General features: G+C 45.3%; 1 protein-coding gene across 9 annotated transcripts in view; it reads right to left on the bottom strand.

The window, feature by feature from the left end:
* The window catches only part of TANC2 (tetratricopeptide repeat, ankyrin repeat and coiled-coil containing 2), a 261,577-nt gene extending 258,542 nt beyond the window's left edge, over window positions 1-3,035 (bottom strand). For 7 of the 9 annotated variants that reach the window (XM_075443400.1, XM_075443403.1, XM_075443404.1 and 4 more), the window contains exon 1: window positions 2,962-3,035. The gene's annotated coding sequence lies outside the window, so the exon portion shown is untranslated. Of the gene's footprint in view, window positions 1-2,126; window positions 2,206-2,571; window positions 2,591-2,961 lie in introns of those variants that run through there. The other 2 variants (XM_075443402.1, XM_075443401.1) reach the window with 2 other exon arrangements.
* Between the last annotated feature and the right edge of the window lie 23,062 nt (window positions 3,036-26,097).

The raw sequence follows: 26,097 nt of genomic DNA, 5'->3' as shown, positions 1-26,097 counted from the left end.
TTTTCATTCACCCAGCAGCTGCTCGAGCATTTAACTTTGTACAGGAGAGAGGGCGACAACACCACGTCACTGCAGGCGGGTAAGAGACAAGAGGTCACTGATCTTGCACCAGTTCTTAACATCAATTTAATCTTCTCAAGAAACGACGGTTAAGAGCCATTTGATTGTCTGGATGTCAAGGGACGTCATCTTGCCATACCAGTTTGCTTTAAAGAAAATTTAGTCTCAAAAGTTTAAAAATACAGAATCAATGTGTATACTCATGGCTTTACACATCAAAAAGCCAGAAATACGGATTTTTTTTGAAAAAATGTTAAAGCAAAGCATTTTTTTTAATATTTCACAATGTGGAATTACAGGTGTTACTAAACTGCACAAGTTTAACCACCTCTAGAAAAGGTAAACTTTGACAAGACATCAGGAGGAAAATAGTATTTTCTTTTCTTTTTTTTAAGAAAAATGCAAAAACACATGCATAAATTTGGGAAGGTTGCAAGTTACTTTCTTCTTTTTTAATATACCAGGGGCTTATTCTGGAGTTTTCTGGCTGCCTTCTTATTGTTTTACTTTTGCTATCTTGTAAAAAATCATGAAACACTATTGCCAATTCTAACAAGCAACCTGAAATTAAAGACAATATAAGATTCTGTGCTAATGAAACTTAAATGTGTCATAGGCAAACCGAAGGAGGCCTTGAAGACAAAGTGTTCTTCTGGAAATGCATATATAAACCAAAACCTGCAGAACTGAGTGGACACTGCATAATGCTGTACGTGACGCACACTTGGGCCTTATACAGTTTGCATTTATGGACACTAATACCAATAAATAAGAATTTACAAGCAGAAAGTTAGGTATGCTTGCCTGTAATATTGCACAAAAAATGAATCTTTTAAAAATTCACTGCACATAGCAGGTATGCTGATGGATTTCTGAACAACAACATACAAATCGCTTATATTCTAAAGGTTTAACTGAAAGTAAATCTAGTGTATGAAACCTGCAATTTTAAAAAGTAATTGTTAGGTACCCTGAAGACATATTTTTGTTCAGAATATGTATTTCAATATTTTAAAAAAAAACAAACGTGAGCTCACATAGGATGATGGGAAAACCAATGGGAAAGACAGAAAGAGGAGAACAAGACAGGAATTGCTACAATGGAATCAATACTGATAAATTTATTTTATAAAATTGTATTAGCCATCCAGTCACACCAAGTCTATAACCAGTAATTCACACTGTAATTACAAGACTAAATCTGCATGTGAGTATGCTTCAGTATTCTATGACCACAGTCTAGATCCAAACAGGATACGGCCCTACCACTCCTCTCCACTCTTTTGCATTTATGATACGCTTCGCAAGAACTACTACAAAAAACAAGCCCAACTCTAAGTAGTTTATTTCTTTAGAAGCCCGGGAGTCATAGTGGCCACAGACCCCAAATGGTTTACAGCAGCCTTTCCCTAAGCACTACTGTCTCCCCCCCACCAACAGTTTGGTCGCACAGCCAAAAAGATGGGATTTTGATTATGGCACGCTGCAATATATTGTACTTTCATAATTTGACTGCATGTCCATCAGATGTTTTCCAGATAAACGTACCTCTACTCAAAGCATCCATCATCTTAGGTGTCTCTCACCACTCCAGGAAGCAAGCCTCATGTGACTGTAGCTAGTGAATTCTCTCCAGCAGATTGTCACCACAAGGCACTTGTTTCACCAGCTGCTTTTTTTTTTTTTAATTCATACATTAGGAACGGATGTTTTCCGTTGCAGGTATGCCATTAGGTTTTGAGGATCAAATAAGAAAAACAGACAACACCCAACCTCTAGCATCCTGAAGGAATCGTTCCAAGCTCCAACCTGAGCAATGCTGCAAGCAGGGTTTCATGGCCATGTTGTTGTTCTCTAGGGCACGTTCGCTGCATTTCTTCCTGTTCTTCTCCCAATTCAACATTAATTTGCCTTCACTCGGCATGCTGTAGCTATGCTACACTCCCCAGCAGCAACAATTAGCCTTCACCACTTATTTCTCCAGATATTTCATTTCCCTTACGCTCTTTTCACCTGTCCAAAAGCCTACAATCCACATCGACGCACCACTCTCCAGCCCAGCTTACCGTCTACCGAACGCTCCCAACGCCAGCGGGACGAGCATCTGCCTCTTCCCCGCACAGCGCGGATCCGCGAGCAGCCGTCTGCCTCATCATCCCTCGCTGTTCCTTCGCATCTCGGCCCCCAGCGAGCAACCCACGCCCGAGACAGAAAGGCTCGGTGTCTCACCAGGCTCCGCGCTCCTTACTCACCCCGCGGGAGGAACCGGGGGGGTGTAACCCCGGTTTTCCTCAGCCCCGCAGAAGCAGGGGGGGGGTTGGGGTGTGTGTGGGGGGGGTGCTTGCTGCTCTCACGTGCGCGCTACCTGCGGCACAGCCCCTGTAAATAAACACGGGGCCGCTCTGCGCGGAAAACGCCTTCCCGTACCCCCACCCCCCCCCGGGGATGGACCCCAGTCCCGGACCCCCACTCTGCAGCACGTGACTGGCGCGCGGAGCGCTCAGCACTCACCTCGCGCCGCGCTCTGAAAAACGGGAGATTTCTGACTGAAAAGATGGAATTTGGGGAACTCGACCGGCACCGGCCCCGCTGCCCCGAGTTGTGTTAACGGGGAATTTCGGTTCGCCCCGCGGGAGCGGACACGGGGGCTCTACCTGCCCCCCCCCCCCCCGGCGGGGCCCTGCCCGGCCCCCACCCGTGTGCGGCACCGCGCGGGGGGAGGGGCGTGGCGCGGGGGGGAGGGGGGGGTGTCTCGCCGCGATTTCCACCCAGCCGCGGCGCCCCGCCGCCCCCCGACATGTCGCCGGGCGTCGCCCCCCTCACGGTCCGCCCCCCCAATCTGTCGCCGTGGGGGGCCGTGGGACGCGGCCACGCACACATCCCGCACCCGCTGGCCCTTACCTGGCGCGGCGGCGCGGCGGGGCTCCCCGGCGGCCCGCGCCCCCCTCACGGACGCACCGCCCGCGGCTGCCGAGCGCGGGGCGCCTCCCTCTCACCACATCGCCGCCGGGGAGCGCGCGTCCGCAGGGGAGGGGACGGGCCGGGGGAATGGGGGGGGGGCGGCCGGTCTCGCCCCTCCTCGGCGGCGCCGGCTCCCGCCGCTCCTTCGCCGCTCGACTGCCACCGCGCCCGCCGGCCTCCTTCCCCGCCGCGGCCTCCCCCGTGGAGCGGCGGCCCCGCGCCTCTGCCCCCCGCTCGCTCGCTGCGGAGCGCGCCGCCGCCTCACGGGGCCGCGCGGAGAGGGGAGGGGCGCGGGCGGGGCGGGAGCGACGCGCGCCCCCAGCCTCGCTCCTTCCTCCCCCCCCCCCCGCGCCCGGAGGTGAGCCGCCCGAGAGAGGCGGGGCTTCTTGGTTATTCATGAAGAGGGGGCGTGGCTATGCAAAACGCGCGCCCCTCTCTGCCCCAGCGCAACCTGCGCCGGGTGGGGGGGAGGTCTCCTCGGGAAAGGCGGGGCGCTGCCGCGCGGCCCCGCTCCTCGCGCTCCCGCCGCTCGTACCTGGCGCGGGCGCGGCGCCTCGGTCGGGATCAGCGCGAGCAGCGCCCGGCGCGCCGGAGAAACTTGAGCGCGCGGCGGGCGGGGCGGGGCGGGGCGGGGCGGGGCCGGGCCCCTCCCGGGAGGGGGGAGCGCGGCGGCGGCGCGGCCGGGGCCGTGCGGGGGGCGGGTCCCGGCTGTGGGGGGGGGGGGAGCGCGGCGGCGGCGCGGGGCGCGCCGTCAGGGAGCCGCTCCTCGCTGCGGGCGGGGCGGTGGGCAGGGTTCGCCGAAAAGGCGGGAGCCGGCGGCGGGGTGGGCCGGGCCGCGCTGCGGGGAACCGACCTCCGGCGGGGCCGAGCCGGCAGAACCGCGGTGGAGCGCGGCCCCCGGCCCTGCCGGTACCGCTCGGGGGGGCCGGGCCGCAGCGAGGGCCGCTGAGCCCCGCTGAGCGCCCGCCGCCTGCCCTCAGGTCTGGGTTTGAGAAGCAGATTGCTGGGAATGAGACCCGCAACGCAAAACGCTGCGCTCTCCCTCCCCGGGGAGGGCTCGGGCAGAGCACTGCAGGCCGGGCGCGCGGGAGGAGGGCAGCTGTGTTACCTGACGAAGCGAACATAAGCGTTTATTTAAATTACCTAAATAGCTGAAGAAATGCACGCCGCAGCTCGCCATCTGACCCGCGGACCACAGTGTCCACGCTGAATGCAGTACAGCAGTGACAGAAATTTGATTTCCTCCTCCCACTTTGAAGTTATTTTTGCACAAAAAAAGTACATGGTAAACAGAATTTTGTTCTTATTTCCCTTTAAGAAAACTAATCTTTAGGTCTTACTCAGCAGCAGAATCTTTTTTAGTGCAGTACAAAATGTTCCCTTTAATGAAATCAATGAAAAGTACCCACAGTCCCTGGGGCTGGACACCTTGTCAACCTTCCGGGGGCAGATTCCTCCCCTCCACCTGACCCCGGAACGGGGAAGAGCTTCACATCGCATCTGCCCGCAGTGCCCAATTAGTGACCGCATAAATTAAGCCACAGGGTAATCTTCAGTTGTGAGTCAAGCAAATTACTTGTACAAAAACCAAACTGCAATAGAAAGACTCCTACCCAGGAAGCGTTAATAAAAATTGGAGGTAGCTCTGTTTTGGTTTCGATGTGGATTTGTTAGCAGAGCTGATAAACAAGACGCCGAGTTTCTGGAATTAAGCTGGGATCGGAGGGAGTGAATATGTGTCAGCTACATCATCTATCACTGCAGTCCTCGGGTGTTGCTTTCGTAGGAGAGTGGCATCACATAAAACAGCGCAACAAGCACTTAAAAAAAAAACCAACACAGTAGGGAAAGCTTCCAGAAATGTTTTCAGCTAAATCTGCAGCCTCCTGTCTCTTTCATTACCTCCAGCAGAAGCGCTTGCTGTAATTGCTTATCTTCTGTTGCCCTTTCGTCTTTTTAAACCACATATACTAGAGGGGAATACACAGTCAGAATAATTCCCATTTTTCCTTCAGCAACTTATTAGCATAGCAAATCACTGACTCTGTGCACAGTTACAGTACCAGGGAGGAATAATAGTTCCACCTACAAGAAAATATTCTCAGAACTGATGTCAACGGCTTTATGCGCATACCCGTGTCATTCCTAAGAAAACAGATTTCAAGACAGAGGTTGGTGAAAGCTAGGGAGGATCTGACACTGGAAGATCTGACACTTCCAGCAGAGACCTGAGAAGCCAAAGGGAATGAGGTAACAGCAGAAGACCCACTCCCAAAGGTAACAGCAGAAGACCCACTCCCAAACAGGAAGAGAGGAGCCACAGAGTCTAAATATTTCGTCGTTTGTGTCCAGTCCAGACCTGGTGAGAACACCCCAGCAATCACGCGGGGTCTGTTTCCCACCCCGTCCTAGCTGCCCACAGCCAAAAGCGGGTGCTTCAGCACGGGAGGCGCGTGGAAAGGTTCCCGCCAGTCAAAAGGTTCCCCCAGTGCCGTGGCAGCTGACAGCACTCGCGGCTTTCGGTCCTCCCGAGGCACGCGTGGCTCCTACGCATTCACGCCGCACACGCAGGCTCTGTGGCCAGCCCACCAACGCAAGCCGGGCACCTTCTGCGCGAGAACCCAAGTAGGCAAGGGACTTCAAGACAATACTTGGGTCTGAAGTCCCGGAGGCAGAGGAGAGGGCAGAACAGCAAGCAGCCTGGCTCTCCGCTGATGACAGCCTCTCCTGTGTTCTGCAAGAAGCCAGATCCAGCTGGAACACAGGGTGTTTGCTCCGAAATCGCCGTCAGGGACACGCAGGCACGCTCAGTTCCTACATCCCGGCTGTTCAGGCTTCCGTATAAATACACCAAACTGCCCAGGCCTATAGGACTGGACCGGTCTGTGCCTACACTGAAGCCCAACAACAGGTATTTCAAGAATACCACCACCAATCACCTACAGCGTTTAAAGTTTGCAGGCATTAGCCAAGGGGCGAGGGGTCAGCTTTTGGGATCACCATTCCTGGCTTTGGTCCACAAATCCAATCCAAGCTCTGCTTTGGGCCCATCCACACCTTATTACATCTAACCCCTTAGCGTCGCAACCACGCCTTCAAACATCTCCTTGGTGAACTAGGGAGGCAAAAACCTCCCATAAAACCTCAATCAACTCTTTATGTTGTGTGTGTTTGCACTGCCAGCTGACATGAAGTTTGCACAACAGCACAGAAAAAATCTGGCTGGAATAAACAAGATGTTGTCTCTTAAATAGCCAGAATCCCTACAGCAAGATATAAAAATACTCGGTCTTTTAAATCATATATATACCATCAGATCATCTCCTAGACAGATTCTGTATTGCTTACAATATTTGTTATCTAATATAAGCCTGTGGACAAAATATTCTGCTATAATCCTGTAAATGTGAGATATTAATTTTCTTCACGCTTCAGCAGTCTAAAGAACACAGGGTCTGCCATCCCTTCAGTAACTAATGAAAGGCATATCTATTTGTGTAGCCTGAGGAGTTTTGAAACAGATTTGGGCTTTTTTGCAGAAGGAATGGGAAACTTCTGTTTTGCTGGCTGTTTAATTTTATTTTTTGCAATTTTTGGCAAGAGCACCTTAAGCTGTGGATAACTGACTCTAGTTTGTCTAAAGCTAAATGTGTGCTTTATGACCCTTCGACTACCAGGGCTGCATTTTAATGCCAGCATTACCCTTCATCTGAGCAATGGCTGAAACTGGGGCTTGCTAACATAGCTTCAGAGAAGCAACGAGTAACAGGAAGAGTAAAAATAGCTTTATTTTGCTGTATACACCTGTTTTGGAGTGAGATACCAGGCAACATGAAAGGAACTGCATTTTGGGAATCTCAGAATCAATACCTGGATTCTAGCTCTTTCAATAATAGAAGCCAAGAGAGATAAAACTTCTCCTGCTTGCAGAGCTCTGTCTCCTCAGAAATACACATTACCAAACCCCAAAACTCCCTTCAACACTGAGAAAAAGCACGTTAAAGGTTGTGTAGAAACAAAGAGCTGGTGACATACGCCACAGCACATCAAACCTACATCAACCGGTCCTGCCTGTAACAGGAAACAACTCGCAGCCGTTCCCATTTCCCTCCCACAGCAGATGGAAGTACAGAAAAAAAGCCACGGTCTTAGATGAAGTGAAGAAGTGTTTGGCCAAGAGATGAGGAGCCACGCGCCATGCACCAGAGGTCTAGCAGAACGGGAGATGACTGCCCTCCAGAAGGATTTCATTCCGTGGGATCAGAGACCCTTCGTGGAAGGTCTTGCCCACTGTCCTCAAGAAATTTTCAGCGAGAACAATAGTGCAGCAAATGACGTTGTGAACAAAGGGCGTTAGACAAGATGTTAGAGCGTTGCTTGGGTAGCAGTGAGCAAAGAGTGCTTGCAAAGAGTCCGTGTCCCCTGTCTAGCCAGTGTCTCCTCCCACCATAAACTTCTTCAAACGCTGCCTGTTGCCTTCTCACGTTTTCTTTTTCAAAGTAGGTAGCTGAGTGACAGTCCTCAATCCACCAACCAAATGCACGCGCCTCAGTCCAGAATTCCGTGTCTGTTTAACAGAAAACACCCATTATGAAAAGTAGAATATCATATGTCAAACTATAATTGCAATTTTGAAAGAGAGGGCATATTTATGCATATCATAATTTGGCAACAATACCAAGCTCACCATTTTCCTCTCGAGAGGCACTACAAGAGCGTTCGTGACTGCGTGTGATCACGGTGACATCTCGACTGACCCAGGCACCTCTGGCACACGGGTACACCTACCCGAGGGCCAACAGCGCTCGGCTGGAAACAAAGACGAATCTTCATAATTGTCCCTTCTGCTTTGTTAGTGGTACAGAATTAGTACGCTCTTTGGAGACAAAAGACACCAGGATTTGTATGTGCGCTAGACCAAACTAGAATACCAGCTTTTGGCGTTTCCCTGCTCAGTTGTGCCAGGACCAGCTTAGCCGTGTTGTTAAGAGTTCACAAGATCACTGTTAATGACTGCAGATGGCAATCAGACAACCGCTCATTTGGGGTAGGAAAAGCTTCGCACCATTTTCTGCAGCTTTGGCACAGCTATTTATAGGCTGTGTGCAGTGGCTACTGTAACAATTCTGGGTTACATGTGATGTTTATGGTCCTGAATAAAGATAAAGATACACTGAGAGCAGCTAAAACTGCATTTCCAGTTTGTCTGTGGCCATTAATTAAGATTCCGGTGCATTACCCTTTGTAATTTCTGTTCCAGCATTCCAGAAGGATACAGTGTACGGACTGGTACTTTGCTGCGATGGTCTCAAGACACAAGCAGGACAAGACTCATGGGCAGACCAACCAGTATAGTTGGAGAAATTACAAGAGCTTTTCCGGGTTTGTTTGTTCGTGTTTTGTTTTGTTTTTTTTTAAACTTTTGCTGCTTCTGCAGAGTTCAGACAAAGTTTGTTGTTAAAGGGGTTGTGACCCCCAAAACCTTGCCTCATGGTTCTAATTATTCCAGTCAGTTTAAGACAAGACATTACTTCTACTAATAAATCTTGGCCAGAAGAAGACAACCAGCTCCCATGTTATTTTCTGCCTATCCCACCTATCCTCTTCCCCCTGAGAGAATAAGCAAATTGGCACGTTTAGCCTAAAGAAAAGACGATGACAACAACCTTAACGTATGCATAGGTCAACAGGAGACGCAAGGAACCATTTGTTCTCCATGACTGCAGCAAACAGGACAAGGGCTTAAAGTGCAGCAAGGATGATTATGACCAGAAATTAATTTTCTAATTGCAAGGATGTTAAGCATTGAAATAGGCTGCATTTAAAGACTGTGACGCCGCCATCAGTGGAGACCTGTAAGAACAGCAAGCATTTGTCATAAATAAAATAGCTACAGTTGGGCCTGATTTGGGGTACTGGGGTAACAACTTCGACATTCCTTGTGAAATTCACAGCAGACCTGTGAAAACAGATGCCACTTAGGAGTCAGAGCGGTAGCATTTTGCACACAGGATGAAGTAAGACACAAGGCCTGCTGCAAATTACTGCTTTCTAGATCAGCATGTCTTAAGTTTTTCAGGTATATAGAAAGTTATTAACTCTATTTCTCCCAGGTGATCATGAATCTTGTCATTAAAACATTTAGCTCGAGACACTATAAAGTTGATGTGGATGATGTATGTTCCTCTGCGCATGCGTTAGTAGGCCACTGAAACAATCTGCAGCTGACACCCGAGGTGTCTGTAAGGAACATAACATTGCTCACCTTCACAATCTGACTTGGAAAATCTTCAGAAAAATACCAGTGCTAAAGCAGTGATAAGTATTTTACAAGGCAACAAAATAAGTAAGGCTACTTAAAGTAAAACTGTCAGAAGTGTGATAAGTTGATTTAATATGCTGTATTTTAAGAGTATAGTTTTAGTCATAGTCATTTTTATGAAAGGGAAAAGCTTTGGTTCACTCAATTTGTTTCTGTCAAATACACCATAATTCTCAGCAGTGATGGAATAAACGATATTTAGTGAAACTGCTAAAACAGTCCCAGGTATTGCATTAACCCCTAGCAGTGCTAACAGAACATGTCAGCTTCTTTCCCAACAGAGCACGCCTCCTGCACAACTCACACAATAAATCAGTATAGGTTTTTTTTTATTGCTTGCCTACAAAATCCAAAGCGCTGTATGAGAGCGCTGGTCCAAGTAGTTATTTTGTTAACTGAACAGCAAACACTGCTGAAGCGGAAACAGGACAGTAACTTTTTCTGGACGTAACAGCACTTAAATGCTTCCTTCCCTGTATTTCTGGTTTTTAGTTTATGATACTGAGCCCACTGAAATCAGCCGGGGCTCTCCCACCATCCTCAGTGAGTGAAAGACCTGACCATTAACAGTTGGTTTAGATGGAGCTGATGATCTCGGCTAAGATCTAGCAAGCACCCGGGTCCATAAAGTTTCGAGATCCCTCAGCTCGCACTGAAATGAATTACAGTGACAGAAACTGCCACATTTTGCAGAAGTGAATCTCGCAGCAGGACGTCTGGAAATGCCTCCCATCTGAAAATTGCTCCAACTCAAACTACCACAGAGAGTGAAGAGGATGTCTCCATCCAGAGTTTAGACACAACAGCTGCTCAATTTTGTGTGAGAATGGTTTAAAAGCATTGTTCCTATCTCCAGTAGGATCTTCCAGCTCTGATACACTATCCCAAGAGGGCATCATTATCATGAACCACAGCAAAGCTCCAAATCCTTTTTTCATGACATTCCTAAACTGTTTGCTCCACCCTGATTCATTTTAGGAAACTGATAAGACAGCTGTGAAAATACACCATGTAAAGCACTCTCATATTACAAACCAGCTGGCAGAATTTGCACTTTCTTTTCTCCCAAGGGAATAAAGATTGTTGTTTATTCCACTTTTCAAAAGGCATATGAACCAAAGTGTAACCTTCTCTTAATTAACCCAACTGGTATTGTTAAGTGGGTGTGTACTGATACAACATTTTGGCTTGCAATAATCAGCAAAGCAGCTGCCTCCAAACCATGTGTGGGCTATACTCAAAAAGATTTTCTTATTATGAAAGGGGGTGTGGGTCTTTCCTTTCATGAAAATGCTCATCATTTTCACTGTTCCTTTTCAGTGTCTACTGTAACCATTACTGCATTTCTCATCTGACAGCTTCCTGTCACCAGGTGATAGCTATGAAGATCTGCAAAGCTTGTGTGTTCACCCCAGTGCAGTACTGATAACACTTCATAGCCATTTTTTTCAGAATCATGTATCTTAAAGGCAAGAACACAATCAAGATGCAGCTCGCTTGGCCTATTATGCTGTGTTCTGTTTGTACACCCTTCCTGCAGTCCTTCCCAACCACTCTGTTATTCTACTGAAACTTATTTCTTACACTTTCCTGAACTGCTGTTGTGAGCTATCAAGCTGTTGTTGTTTTACACCCTAGAGACGCCTGCAGTTCAGCGACAGATCCCTCTGCTAGAGATGTTAGCACTCTGACGCAGCATAGGAATCCAAATGTTCAGGACAAATGACACTATAGACATACTGAGCTGAATTTACAAAGTGAAAAATGCTGCTTTGATGCTGAAATTCCTTTTTAACGGTTTCCTTACTTCGGTTGATCCCAGCTGTCTGCCAGCAGTGATTATCCCAACCCTTGCCTCTTCTCATCTCTTGTTTTCGCACTGATACTTAACAGCAGCCCACACACGAGAGAGTCATTTCTTCTTCTCGGTCCAGATGTGATGCCTGCAGCCTAGACCTGCAACTGAGAAACAAAGTTTGGTAATGGACTTACAACTTCACTAGGCAACCCTGCAGAGCTACAGATTGCTTCTGCTACCCCCGGACTCGCTGTGTGCACGCTCCTGGCAAAGGATCCCAGGAATATCTCCAAATTATCTGCATTAAAATGCATCCTGGGATGGGCAGGATGGGAAGGGCTCTCTGCCACAGCTTTCAGTCCCTTTCTCTACTATTTTAGCCAGAAACAGAGTGAGGGAATAAAATGTTCATCTAACGTAAATGTATCCCTTAGGATGCGAAAAAAATACAGAATGCAGTTTCTACATCACCGCGTCATCTTGCAAGGATCCTGAGAAAAGGCAATTTTGGGGCTGAGTACTGAACTGGAAGAGATGTGCTAGAGGTCTTCTGCTGCTTTGTCCCTAGAAAGGATTTCCATGCATAAATCCCTCTGGGAATATCATTGCTTTCCTCAGCATCCCATCCTAGTTGCTTCTGAAATCAAGAAAGGATTGTAAGTGAACAGCACCACGAACAGCATGGCTGTCTGCCTCGTGCCTCTCTGAAGCCTTTCTGCGGGTTTCTTCTCTGAAAGAGGGCGATTTGACAGAACAAACCACTCTGTATGCAACCAATTATTGCCTGAGTGCTCCTGAATGAGGTGAAGCCTGCTACCTCAGAACACCACTTGAGCCCTACAGCTCCTGCCTATAGCTTTGTCACGCCATTTCTTCCATTATGTATATCTGTTGTGTAACATCAGATACTTTGCAGTTAATTTTTTTTAAGGTAAGTCATATTTGAACAGAATCAAAAATAAGCAAGAGCTAAAATATCTGCAGTGCTGGGGCTGTGCCAAACACCCACAGATTCTGTACCCTGTACTCAAGTCTTGTCAAGAATCTCAGCACATCTTTATTCTAATCATTTACTTTCATTTTATTCCTAACAGAGAATTGTCCTGATTACTCAAGCAAAGCACAGCAAGAAAAGTACAGAAATCATTTGGTCAGCTTTGGGGACTTGGTGCTGCTCTCAGTACTCTAACCTCCACAACACTCTTATGCTGAAATGTTTCGGCATACGTGCAGTGATGCACTTAGCTCCTAACTCTTCTTCCACAAAGGCTTTTCAATAAGTAATCAGATAACTCTAAGCAGAGAGGCAGCAAGAACTGTTGAAGGTTATAGCATGACTTGTACAGCTGAGTGGTTAGTAACTCTTTCTGGCAATGCAACTCAGTCCAGGGTTTTCAGCCTATGACCATTTACTGTAGTCCTCGTGACCACGGACATCTAGGTATTGCAGAAGATAAACTAAGCAAGTGCTTTTCTTTTACATGGACAAGCTCTGCATATCTACATACTGTTAGGTTATGTAATAAAATGCTCATCTCCACACACAGAAAGAAGCACAGAGGAAAACTGACAGGCAGAGAACCACCCCACTGAGCTAATGGGAGAAACAGAGCCCCCAGACCCGCTCCTCCCAGCACTACTGGCTGCACCTGGGAAAAGGGAGCCGCAGCAGCCTCGACCGTCAGATTGGGCAACCCCATAACAGGCAACAGCATCCACAGATGAGTCTACACTGCAGCCTGCTTACATGGCATTTCTCACAGGACCAGCATCACCACTGGAACATTTCTGAAGCCCTTACAGAGTTCAAAAATCACCACTGTAATCGGAATGGGTATAGAGTGTGAGGAGACCCTCCCTGTCTAACAAAATAAGGTTTTCAGGAAACTTACACATTAACAGATGCTTGTGTGTTGTGAGGAACTGAAGCAACTACTCTATTCATGTTATTAAAAAAAAAAAAAAAAAGAGTGATTCACCAGTAATCTGCATGCCATTTTCAAGCATGTAAAAAAAAAAACCCAACCCCTTCAAAACCTACCATAGCTCCACCACAGTGCTGTGATCGAGGATTGATGAAGTTGACAAGTGTTGCCACACTGGATGCTCTGAAGGCATTTGAAAGTAAGGATTCTGGCAGAGCCAGGATTATAGTATGAAAGGGGAAAAAAAAAAAAAAAGATGGCAAAAGAAAAAAGAAAAAAAGGTGGCAAAAAAACCCCTAAAACACCATAAACAATGACAACGCTACTCGACAGCTCTCATGGCAGCCACAGCCATGGGGACACCTGCTATTGTATCAGTTGGACCCAATGCAGCTGAAGCCGGGTTTTTCCTAGAAACTTCCTAGTAATCTCTCCGCTGCAATAAAACACTCTGAACTCATGACAATATGGTAATGCAATACCCTTTATACAATGCCTTCAATGCACTGCGGCATAAATGCCTTTGCCCAAAGATACCTTCACAAGCTAAAGGAAAGGGACTGGCTGCTCTGTCTAGAAAGCGTGAATTAATGCCAGCCAGGTTTTCTCCTCTCCTGTGAAAGGGCACACTGCAAACTGCTTCCCTCGAGGAGGCTCTGTAAGTGGAGCTGCTCTTTGTATCCACTCCAGTTTGGAATTAAGAATGTTTCTATGCTCAGTCACCATAGCAGAAGGTCATAATACCTTTTCCACTTCTTCTGGTGTAAATATCACACTGAACAACAGCCCCTCACAGGAAACACCAGTCAACTTCTTGTTTGAATTAATTTCTTTCTTTTATACATTTGTACTCTTAAATAATTCTTCCTATCTAAGAAAGATTTCAGGGGCAGATTTAGGGAGACAGACTTAAATCTTTTAAGCAGACTTTTAAGAAACGAAAGAATTAGCTAGTGGAGGCAGTAGAACCCAAAGGACACCAGCAACACAAATGCAGAGGGGAAGCGAACATTGTCTGAAGTGCTCAGTATTTACCTTTTCAGCTAATGTCAACACAGTATGTAGATTTTTTTTTCCCCAGAGATAAGAGCAAGTCTTGAGAATGTAGGTAGAAGACCAGGAGGATACAGAGATCTGTAAGGTAGGGCTAACACACACTCTGCAGGTTTATAAAAACAGACAGCATGCACAAAGGATTATCAAGCATTTGCTTTGATTTTAAAGCCCATATGACACTAGGACGCTGCCTGCAGAGGTGCAAAAATGCTCGTCCAACAACATTCTGGTCTCTCAAATTTAGGAAGTATTTTTCAAAAAGTACTTGAATAGTGAGACACAATAAGGGACATGAAGAAACAACAGAGTATAGCACAGAGGCAAAAAAGTTGGGCAGAGTACGAGACATGATAAAGTGAGTTTTAAGCACACAGAGATGAAAATAATCCAAGGGGACAATTCATCTTTCACCAAGCAACCTCCTTGTACGCAAAATGAAAAGATATTATCTTTTCTCTGCCACTTGCAGAATAAAGACACTTCCCTTGACTAGGCTGTGTGCAAAGAGAGAATAAATGTTATTTCTTCACCTGGAGCTCAAACAGACAAGAAACATCCTGACTAGTCTGTTCCAGTCAGAATCAGGAGAAAGACAGTAAAAAACCAGCCTGGTTTTCCTGTGGATTCACCTTCCCCACACCCTGAATTATGCTCATTTTTATAAGAGATGGAGATCATTCACACTCTTTTGTTGAATGAAAAACAGCAGCCAAGCCACTGGTCTCATGGACAGGAGATCTGCACAATTCGTTACTACAAGCACCCGAGATTAGGATGCACGGGGAACGCTGACTGCACCAAAACAAAGAACACTACAAGAATACGGTCAGCTCAAAGGTGGGGTCTGGAACAAGAGGAAAGGCAAGACAGAGGCAAGATCAGACAGGAAATTTATGAACTGCCCATGTTACAAAAACGCTGAGGACTCCGATTACTCCAGAGCAACAGGACCCGTGGCCGACAAAGATCACCCTGAACTGGTCATGAGGAGTTCTCACATGCAGAGGTCTGAGGGTGTAACCCCACTGTATCACTAAGGCTCTTCCATGGACAATGCTTGAAGATTGTCTCTATCCCACCTCTTAGGCTGTCTACCCTCAGACAATAATTTCCAGCAGAGGTGGCTTACTTTCTAATATTGAATTAATGATTGACTCTTTAAGTGATCCTGAGGTCATGTTGTTAATAAACCTGCAAAAGAGTGTGACCTGGGAGGCAAAAGTAATCTTGTAGTCCAGCTTTTAGAACAACAGCTTCAGGCGTTGTGTCCTGAAAAAGTCTGGGTGCAGAATAACATTTAAATCAAAAGGTGGGAACAATTAACTTGAGAGAGAAAAAAAAAAATCCCAAAATTAAAGCATTCAAGAGCTTAAAGTTAAGGTACTCCCGAACAGAAGCAGCCTGAAATGGTGCTTAAGAATTCCTACTTAAGCAGGAGCTAGAATATTCCTATAAAGAATAAGCTGCAATTTCACTGTGTCCTGGTGGAGCATTATCTCCGTTTGGTGCTTTGTTCCTTCATATGGGTAATATATAGAGACTCTCTGTGGCTTGGGGAGATGATTTGATCAAGGCTGGATTTATTAGAATAGGAAAAGTAAGCAAACATAAAAAAAACACCTCAGAGACCGGGTGACTCTGATGGGAAACAGCCATCTGTTGAGGCAGCAGGATGATTTTTCTTTGTTGGAGGATGGTGAGACCCTGGCGGGAGGTACAGCGAGCCCAAGGTGGATTTATGGGAGAGAGGATGTTCACCAAGAGGCGCGCAGGGCCAGTTTTTCTGGGGTTTGAAATATTTTTTCCATTATCACTCCTTTGAGCATAAGGCAGATAGTCCCCTTTCCCCTGCGTGTAAGAATTATCTAAACCAACGCCTGGGGTACCAGACTTTCCGAAATCCACAGAGCAGGGTACAGTATGTGCTGGACCCAAACCAACACAGAAAACTGGCCCAGAAAGTTTCAGACTCAGATACATTTTTGGTATGGCAAAAAGATAACACTTAGAAGTTTTAACGTCACTTTCCAAAAGTATTTTTAATACAAGCCTACAGTATTCAAATGATCATCCCTCACCCTATACCTCCCTGGAAATTGCTTTTGGGGCCTTATACAATGTCCGATGCAGTCAATGGGAGCGGTTTTTGAACAACGTCCAGCAGAGCCATTAAAGTTCCTTCTTGGCTGTCTTCAAAAAGTGCTGCAAATTTCAGCTATGAAATCTGGGTGTATGAACAGAAAACTATCTGAGCAAGTTAAAGAGGAAAATATTCTTCAAACATGCTCTGCACAGTCCACCAGTAACAACATAGCACAACAGCAACAAATGACTGAGGACAAAGAAACTGTTAATTCTAGTAACCCACTTGATGTTCAACTATCGAAATAATATTTATGATACTCAGGAAGCTGTAAGAGAAAGGAAAAAAATAGAAAAAGCCCAGCACCAGGAAAGCCATTTACAAACGGCAATATTTTAAAATGATCTCATATAAAAAAAAAAAAAGACTAAGTGCAGCAAAACATGTAACTGGAAATGAGAGAAAGAGTGAAATGTCTTTAGATTCAGCATTTGAGGAATATATAACAGGTTTTGCCAAGAATTATTCACGTACATCTGCACAATCCCCATCCATCTATTTTTACTGTTTTTGTGGGCCAATAAAGAGAGCTGTGTATTGTCAATCCTAAAAATAAATGCTTAAGCTTTAAAAACTATTTATATCACAGTACAGAGAAGAAAGGTTAATTTGAACATAATCATTCTCATAGCTCGTGTCGCTTCAGCTGTACTGGACCGAGGGCGCAGCATAACTTTTTCCTCATCCTCAGACAGGAACGACAAAAAGCACACAAGAAACAAGGTTGGACGACTCTACTCAGAGACCACCTTAGCCCAATCTTCCTGCTTTTGCATCCCATGAACTCTTTTCTCCAGGGTTCTGCATCCCAGGTGAGCCGTTCTACCCCACAGTACACAGGTTCTTCAGGAGATTGCACTAGATACATCCGCGGTCCCTGCTGGCCTCAAAAGCCCAAGGTGAAATCCTGGCTCCGTTCAAATAAACAGCAAAACTCCCTTACCTTCAGAAGACATTTCCCACTGTAAATTCCAGAGTCCTTTGCAGAACTGTCCATCTGCTTAATTGTTTGGCCCTGTTGTTGGTTTCTGTCAGTGTTACCTTCCCTGCATGCCTAATAGTGGATTTGCTCTAGTTACTTAGCTAATTAGCTTTCAGAGCATCCACTGTATACCAGGTAGGGGTACTTGAATGGCCATCCTATAAATACACTTAATAATGGCTAAATAAAATAAATGCTAATTTCTTTCCCTACAGGCAAGCTTCAAAAGTTAGGGACATTTCTCTAAAATGAGTTCTCCAACACACATTTACAACTGGCCATAAAAACCTGGAGGTAATTTTCCTGGAGGAGGGACACAGATTACCTCGGCTGAGGTTAGGCACTACGTCTTCCCACCGTAGGCTCTGCCTCTGCCACACAATAAAGGCATCACCATGCGACCTGTCCCTCATCACGTGCCTCCCAGCCATGCAAACCATGCTTTAACTGTCCTGCATCGATACCAGCTCTTTCATATTCTCTTTCAATACAGAAAAAAATCCATAAGCTGACAAATGCTGACACTATAGTCCCAAACTCTCCTTATCTCCAATACCGGAGTATTGCCGGTATTGACAAAACCATTCTCCAGTAGATGCCATTAAACCAGTTATTTATTCAGCCAACACTGTTTCAAGGCAGCTTGTTTATTCAGTTGCTGTTGACATTTCCTATAGTTTAATTCATGGCACTCACACCTGTAAGTGAGAGAGGGGCAGATTAACCCACTTTTGAAGCTACAACCGGCCATCAAAACCAGCCAGAGCTCCCACAGCTGTTTGCATTTGTTTATAATACAAGGCATAATTTCAGCAGCATTCCTTTTTGGTTTTCTCTCTATTTAGAAAACAAACGCTCAAACTTCTGCGGAATATTCAAGAGCTCACTTGCCATTACCATGAGCCATACATTAACCTCATCAGCAGCAACGGGAGTAAAAATCAGGGTTTCTGGAACAGAGCGCTGAGCAGATGAGTGTTGCTGAGCTGTCGGGACAGTTGTTGAGGGTAGGAGCTGCCAATCTAGAGATTTTTGCCTTTCAGCTAACAATTTTATTCACAGGCAGTAAAAGTCCTCCCCTTTTTCCTCGCTTCCAACTGGCCTTCCAGATGCTATTTTTGCTAAGTGTTCATGACAAATCTATTCAATACTGTAAAAAAGCCAAAGGTTCTTTACACCAGTAATTTAGCTACGTCTGCCACGGCTCCATTGAAAATTGCGCAGCTCCACTGCTGGGGCTTTTGACAGCACAGTGTAAACACACAACTGCAGGCAAACAAGTTAAAAGTATAATGAAAAGATAACAGCTGGAAGACATGAGTCCGATGCATTGTTCCCTCTGCTTTATGCAGTTATTTATTCTTGTGCAGTCAGCTTATAGTATTTCTAAAGAAGCAATGTTTATGTGTTTTATGCATACTTTGCCCTGGTGTTAATAAATACCCAACAGGCAATGCAAAAGAAAATGGGCCCATGGCAAAGACAGCTCAGATGTAAGTGATGAATAAAATCAAATGGGAGCCCAAATTCCCTCATTTCCTATTGCTTAAATCCTTAGCTTTGCAATTCTAACACCATTTTCATTATTTTAATGCCATTTCCTATAGTTTGTTGGTTTGTTGTCTGCAGGGAACAGGAAAAGCAAATTCTTTTTCTCTCCTCCATAATTCATCATAGGTAGCACAATTTGAAGAGGTCAGAAATTTTTGACAAAAAATGTTTATTATAAAAATAAGACTTCATTTAATTTCAACTGTACTTGGAAAAAGATTGCTTCCAAACATGTTTTCAGTCTTTTGTAGGTGAGCCTTCCCTCCTGACATACGTGCACATTTCACTACTATTTTCCAAATTTTTCCAATTGGAAGACAGGATGAATGTGTGGGAAACACTGTCAAGCTTCGGAACACTTTCCAAATGAAAATAACTTTCGGTTTTGAAAGTAACACTTGCAGTACTTACCAGGTGTTAAACATTTGATGCGTTACTTTTCCAAGTGACATTATGACCCTGAGGCTGTTTTTAGGCTATTTCAGTACAAAATGTCATGTTCCTGCTCCAAAGATGACTCTAGAGTTCTTCAAGACCAACAGCCATGTTTCTAGAATGGAAAAGAGAAGACTGCTTACATGAGGGGACATCACCTCAACACCTTCCAGTCTCCGCTGAGCAGCGGGGTTGAAGAACACCAGCCTTACCAACACACAGAGACCCAGGTTGACATCATCTTACAGATCTATGGTAAAAGACATAATAATGTAAGAGCAGCTAATGTATTCTTTCCTTAATCAAGCATTAAATGCAGATCCTATGTGATTACATGATGAATTATGCAGTAATAATATGACCCCACAATAAAAATGGAAATTCAGTGGGCAGCCTGTAAACTGCAAGTTTTTCTAAAAAACAACCTGTAAATATCTGCAGAGGAAGCAGCATCCTTGGAAAACAATGAGTCATAAATCTGTTTTTTCTTTCCTTGACATACTGAGCACAAAAAGGAGCTAACACAGATAGTAGCTGCTAGCATGTTTGTCTTACACCAATTTCTTCATGTCTGAGAAGAAAAGGAATCCTTTAACAGAACAGTAGATAAATATTTGTCTTGGTTCTTTTTTTTTTCCCCCTTTAGATGAAGCGCTCTCATTTCCAGTCACTTAATTCCCTGTGTGTTTTGGCTTTTGATGTTGTGTTTCTCTTGCTCAAAATTCATTAAAATCAACATTTTGCCATGAAGAGATTCCCACATAACCTGGAACGCATTCAGATGACTCTCAGGGGCATGACCATCTCTTTATGTAAAGAGCAGAGAATGTAAATGTAATTTAGTCAAGTGCGTACATCTTACCAGGATGGATTCTACCAGCGTAACTCACATTGGGTAGCATGCTAACTTACAAGCAGATCCATTTCACCTAATGGCATAATTTACATCATAAATTAAAGACAATTTTTCAACACTGATCACCACCTGGCAAATCCATGACACTCATCAGCAAATATTTTAAAATAAACTCATAGAGTCCTGACTTTACCAGATGTTTGGCCTATTTTTCGAAATCTGGTTCTTGCCATCCAGTGGGAGTACAGGCAGAGGGACGAGAAAGAACACAGCGTTGCAGATGCGTGCATACAAACACAAGGCCTCATTCCACCTGACGCAGCATTAAGCTCATTGCATAAACAGAGTGAAAGTACCACAGTAAATTAAGGCATGACCTGCTTTCTACAGGATGCCTTCTCACGCCCTCATTTCAGCTTTGTTTCTTCATGCATGTGCAGGAAGGAATGCAAGGAAGGGAATCAAGTATTAAAACCTTCATTCTGCAAACAAGAGCTGAAAGCAGCTCAAGAGTTTAGAACATGACGAGTTGTATCCTCAGTGCTGTAACAGCTTGGTTATGTGCCATCTCATCCTACCATACACGGCACTGCGCGGGGAAGGAGACAGGCCGGGAGACACGTGGGTACACCCGGGGTCCTCGGCCACCGCCCCGGCTGCACGGGCTGCGTGCCGTGGCTGGCTGTTCCATGTGTTTACAATGCATGATATTTAGGCTTGAAATGCAGTATAGATGTAGCTATAATTTTCTCACAAAGGTCAGGATTTTTTTTCACCTGATCCATTTCAAACACTGCAGTCCTTTGTAATGCATAATCACATCATATCACATTGGTATTGAATCTTCAGCCTCACTGTGCTCAAATATTTAAAATACAACAAATAAACTGAATGTAGACTTTAACCCACTGCCATTCTATCCTTTATAATCTACAGACAAATTATACAGGCTGAATCCCCCCAGAAGTACAGAAAAGAACACATTTTAAACTGGATTGACAGCAACGGTCATTCACAGGCAGCAAGTACCCACTCATCTATTACACAGTCTGTGGATAAATGGGAAATTGTTACCTTCAGAACTGTCAGTTCCTCACCTGACATTTACTACAAAAGATTAAAAGAACCAGTTACAGCTGACAGACTGGACTGAAATTGTACAATGTATCAAGATTTGGACTCTGGTCTGCTTCAGTGACAGCTGGGACTCATGCGCCTGATGATTAAAATAAGGACAATCAGTTATTTTGAAGGTGATAAAAGCCTATTCGCTCAAAAGAACAAAGATCAACTTTCACAATCTATTTGCTAAATAGGTGGGATGTGAAATTACTTCCCCTGACAATGAGCATTCCCGAGGGAATAGTAAATGCACAGCACAACATAACAGAAAATTTGAAATAAAAGCACACAGGGCATTTTTAAGTGTGTCATCATTTGTTAATGCTGACATATGTGACTAATCACAGTCAATTTAGTGTTGATGTTAAGTTTGTCATTTTTACAAGGATTGAGTAATGCTAAATATCACTGTGGGCAGGTGTGATTGTTATTTTAAAGAAAATTGATACAAGATATGAAGGGCCACATCTACAGTTGGTGTAACAAGTTAGTACTGCCCATTTCAGGACAGCAGAGTAATGCCAGATTAAATCATCTATAAACCTGTCTTGCTGTTTCCAAATGAATTCTTGCCTGCTGTTAAAAAAAACACCAGACCAAATAAAAACTGCACAACCAAAAATAATGTTTGCACCTGTTTCAAGAAACATGTGTGCAAATTACTCTCAGGCTTTGGGATGTACAAATTCTACAGCCAAGGTTAGGACTGGGTCTGCTCTTGAAAAATTAAACAGATGCCTTACATTTGGTTTGCTTTTTTTTTTTTTTTTTTGCTTCAGCTAAAAAGCAGTGATCAGTAGCAGAGCCAGCAGACCAGGAAAGATGGACACAACATCAAACCCGGTACTTCACAGACTACCTTTGACCTCCTTGACAAATACCGCCTAGCAACCCAAACTGCAGCATATCCTCCGTATGCTTGTCCATGCTGTCTTCTGAAACATAAGAAGGTTACTAGAGACAAGAAGTCACAATTTCTCTGCAACACCAAACGTATCAAGTCCTCGCTGCTCATTTTCCTTGTTCAGAGGACAGAAAGAATTGCCACCACAGTAGGTCCTAAACTACCTTCTTGGAACATCACATGCTTAATAACCCGAGAGGCTGACATACAGGCTTCTGTGGTTTTCAAGACCCTATGCACTCACAGGTTGCACATGAAATGCTAAGGAACAGGTTACTCCATATGAAAGGAGGTCACAAAAAGCATGGCAGCAACTTGCTAGTGGATGTTTAGGAGCTGGCTCAAAACAAGACACCGGCAGGTTGCAACCACTGGTGATAACACGCCACGTTCCTTCCTCCTCTCCAGCTGCCAGCGTTAAGCAGATCCACAAAATACAAGGAAATCCACAATACAGCTCAAACCCAGCAAATGTATGTGTTTCCCTGTGATTTCATCTCAGCCTTGTTCTGCTGCTTCGAACACAGGCGCTGTGTCGCACGCCTCGGCCCGTGGGTGTGCAGCTCCCCACCTCCCCAGGATCCCACCTCTGCAACACACGCTTCAGCAGCCTCATAAGAGACACCTACTTTGACACCCCCTCTACAGCCTGTCCCACCTACCCTTGGCAGGTCTCTGATACAACAGAGCTGTTAAAGTTAACTTTAAACGTGTGTGTAGTTGTATTAGCTCATACAGGAGGGGTTGTGTGCTTGAAGTTCATCCTTTCATAAACTATTTCCTCCTGTTCAAATCAAGGTGGCTGTTCTTGGCAATGTGGACTATGCCACTGTAGCTGTTTGTCTATCGGGGGACCTGACAGGCAACTTCAGGTAGGATATGACTACAATATAAATATTTAACACCATTTTACATTTTCATCATCCATCTTCATAATGACTTCCTAACCTCTACTAATTCACATCCTCCCCCACAAGGCACGTTGTTATCAAAAGCCCTCTGAAGTACAGGGAAGATAAAACCACAAAAGGAACCAGTATCAGAACAGGAACTAGAAGCAACTTTCAAAAAGCATTCCAACACCTGTGCTTCGGGAGGCTTGTCCTGAAACACGACATCTGATCAGCTGCAGACCTGGGAAGCTAAGGATGCAGCTCTTTTCACACGGTGCAGATGGCATCACTTTAATTACTCTTCAGCATCACGTGTTGATTAGAACATTTTTTTTTTTTTTTTTAATAAATGGACTGTTGTCTTTGCCTTCCTATGAATGTTCCCACATTGAACATTCAACTGAGGGAAAGCGGAGAGGGGAGGGGGGAAATCCTCACAAAACAGGGATCTTTCTGTAGTACTCCGCAGTAATTATTTCTCAACAAAAAGACAAAAGTTGACAGAATGAACATATGATCAAAATCATGGGCAATATTAAAAAGCACCGGCTGCATTTCCTAGTTACGGGAGCATAGGACCGGGGTTGCTTGGTAACACAGCCTGCCAGCTCCAGCCCCGCTCCGCTCGGAAACCAGCCATAAAAGGAACTCCCATGCCATTGCAGCGTTGCTACAGCAACGCGCAGAAGTGATGGATCCCAAGTTAGAGACACACCTTAAGCAAGAATATGTTTCCTCTCATTTTAAACACTTTCCAACCCATAAATACATGGAGTCTGCAACAAAACAGCTCCCAGCAAGGCTAACTTCTGGGGGTTTTTGTTAGCATTCACATCATTTGAGACCTTGCACAGGTAGCAAAGCAATTAGCAAAGAAAAAACCCCAAAACACCATGTCTGCAGCACCGGATTGCAAGCAGTTCATCAAACAAGGAGGTACAACGCACAGCAGACCTGTAACTGCATTCTCACAGTGAATTAAAGGCCAGAAAGAGGAGGGTACTGTGTCTGGTCGGCGTGAGTTCCAGTGAGCTGCAGAAGGCCATGCGTACCCGTGGGGCTGCGCCTGCGGAGAACCCGGCTGCTGGCAGCGATGCTGCGGGCTCAGCCGTGCCACCCATGGCAGCCGGAAGCAGGGATCCATCCGACTGCCGCTGCCGACCCAGCGAGTCGTCTGCGTCCAAGCGAGGCATCTGCAGCCGCTTCAGCCCACAGGACAGCCCCGTGGTCTAGAGTTTAAGGCATGATTTAGCTGCCCAAGCAGGGATGACTTGCAGTCAGAGGGGCGAAAATCACACCTTGGAGTGATTGACCACGAACTTGCTCTCCAGGACTGCTGAGTGATCCACAACTAGCAGCTCAGATGCAGACACACGTGTCCAAGTCACCCACTTCTGATCTGACAGATCCTACCCTTACACCATCTTACGGCCCCACTGGATGCAGTTATAACACAGCTCTATCAGACTGTCTGACAGGGAAGACTAAAAACCTGTCATGTCCTAAAAAACTGGCTGGCTGGGGGGAAGTTTACTACGATCACGTGGAAGAGTAAGTTTGTTGCCTCCTAGAAGCAAGCTTTCCCCTTGAAGCCAAAGAGTCATGTGAGTTTGCAGGATGTCAGCTTTAACCCAATGTGCAATTCCTTTACTTCCAGCAGCTGCTGTCCACCACCTCATTTCTGTGCAGTGATTACACTGCTAAACCAGACACGTACCTTGACGGGGAACTTCACTTTTCAAAGTCAATCAGTGCCAGCTTGTAACACTGTCAAGTCCGCATTCATCTCACTGGTGGCAGCCAGATCCTCAGGCAAAGACCAAGTGCAAATGATGAGGACAGACAGAGAGCTTCTCTTTCTGTTGCTGTGACACGCCAGTGACTGGCAACTGAGTATGAGGGGGGTTAATAGAAGCCAAGTTCTTTTTTTCTTGAAAATGTCTAAAAAGGCCCCATGAATCAAAATTATAAAATAATTATACTCCGCCTTGAGCTGAACACAAAAAGGTTATTCACTACAAAGCCCTAGCAACCATCTTACCCTTAAAGAAAAAGAAAACAGACTGCCAAAGCAGTAATGACATGACACACAACTGTTAATTTCATGTCTGTTTTTCAGAAGTCTGTAATAATAACCAGCAATTCCTTACAAAGCATCCATTCTTGTTCCCTAATTCCCACCTAGGGATATTAAAAGACTTCACCATTCCCTAGCTGTACCTTTTAGGAAGATAATGTCCACTATATTCCTTAAGTGAAAATACACAAATCTTTTTTAAGGGAAATACTCACATTGATGAAGGTTCTATAAAAGTGGAAAGTGAGTCCAAAGGGCTTAGCAGGACCAGTAAAGCCATCTGAACATACAGACGAAATCTTCTGTGGCCCAACATGAGGCGAGTTTGATGGCCTCAGCACAGTGCTTCGTATCAGAAGGTCACCTTGCAGAGTCTTAACAGTTCTGAGCAGAAAAGAATGGGAACCGCACTAAACCAGACAAAGCTGCACAGGTTTATGCTGCAATTAGCTGAAAATATACAATTTCATTGTCACCATGTCTTTCAAGAGGACACATATTTATTACCAAGTAGGCAGAGATCTGAAAATAATAGCAAAGGCAGGCAGGATTAGGAATAGCTCCTCTAATTGTGTTGCAACATGATGTTAGCGCATAATGAAAAAGAATTCAGTTCCAGAAGCAGGAATCTCTGTGCAGCTCTTGCGATCAGCCACTTGGGAGAAAGAACTGCCTCAAAACATTGATCCTGCTGACTGACTCAGGATTGACATTAACAGGTCTGCTAGTCTCATCCAGCTGCCAGCTGCTCCTATGTATGTTGGAATAAACTGGGCTACAGAGATACTTGCGCCGTCAAAAAAAAAAAAAAGCAGCACATTCACATATGGTACCTACTCGACAAAAACAGATGCAGGCAAATAAACATCATGCAGTTTAAACAGGGAGAATCTTTGGTGAGCAGCCACCAACGTATGGCTACTACGCCCCGTGAAGTTATGCAACGCTAATACCCTCCCCTCTGCATCCAGCGCAGAGTCTGCTGCAGTTCTCGGTGACAAACGCTGCCTCC

Source organism: Opisthocomus hoazin, chromosome 26 (genome assembly GCF_030867145.1).
Source record: "Opisthocomus hoazin isolate bOpiHoa1 chromosome 26, bOpiHoa1.hap1, whole genome shotgun sequence".
Classification (NCBI taxonomy): domain Eukaryota; kingdom Metazoa; phylum Chordata; class Aves; order Opisthocomiformes; family Opisthocomidae; genus Opisthocomus; species Opisthocomus hoazin.
The sequence above is the reverse complement of the archived record's forward strand: the minus strand, read 5'-3'. Positions and strand labels throughout refer to the sequence as shown.